Source organism: Cetorhinus maximus, chromosome 23 (assembly GCF_964194155.1).
Source record: "Cetorhinus maximus chromosome 23, sCetMax3.hap1.1, whole genome shotgun sequence".
Taxonomy (NCBI): domain Eukaryota; kingdom Metazoa; phylum Chordata; class Chondrichthyes; order Lamniformes; family Cetorhinidae; genus Cetorhinus; species Cetorhinus maximus.
Window position 1 is genome coordinate 59,431,944 of NC_135901.1, and position 448 is coordinate 59,432,391.

Genomic DNA, 448 nt, shown 5'->3' on the forward strand with positions numbered 1-448 from the left:
CCGTTTCAACTACCCTCTGGGAAGCTTGGACACGTGCTCCCTGCAGACAGGGCATCATTTCACTTCACAAGGTATCATAGGGAGGATTAGCATACTCCAATCCCATAAGCCTTTCCTTCTCATTTCAACATTCCAGCAGATAAATAATGTTTCAATCTGCTGATATAATTGTAGAAAATAAGTTATAACTGATAAACTCCATCGCAGGCAAGAATGTGCAATGCGCTGAAATCAATTCATTTCTGCTCACCACAAGTGTGAACAGTTTGCGTTTGCTAGACCACCGCTTGTCCGGGGAGACTCCGTTAGCTTTGCGCAGTGGCATTATTGTAGCCAATGAGGTTTAATTGAGGTGCGATTATTGCTTATTGAAAACTTTTCCCAATACCCCGCTATGGTGACTTGTAACAAAGTCACTGTTAGCAATTTTTGGTAGTCTATTCGGAGA

The 448-nt window shown here is 42.4% G+C and overlaps 1 non-coding gene across 1 annotated transcript; it reads left to right on the forward strand.

Moving 5' to 3' along the window:
* Window positions 1-307: 307 nt before the first annotated feature.
* Window positions 308-448, forward strand: LOC144698596 (U4 spliceosomal RNA). Its single transcript, XR_013580540.1, has one exon. It is a non-coding gene; the product is annotated as a U4 spliceosomal RNA (small nuclear RNA).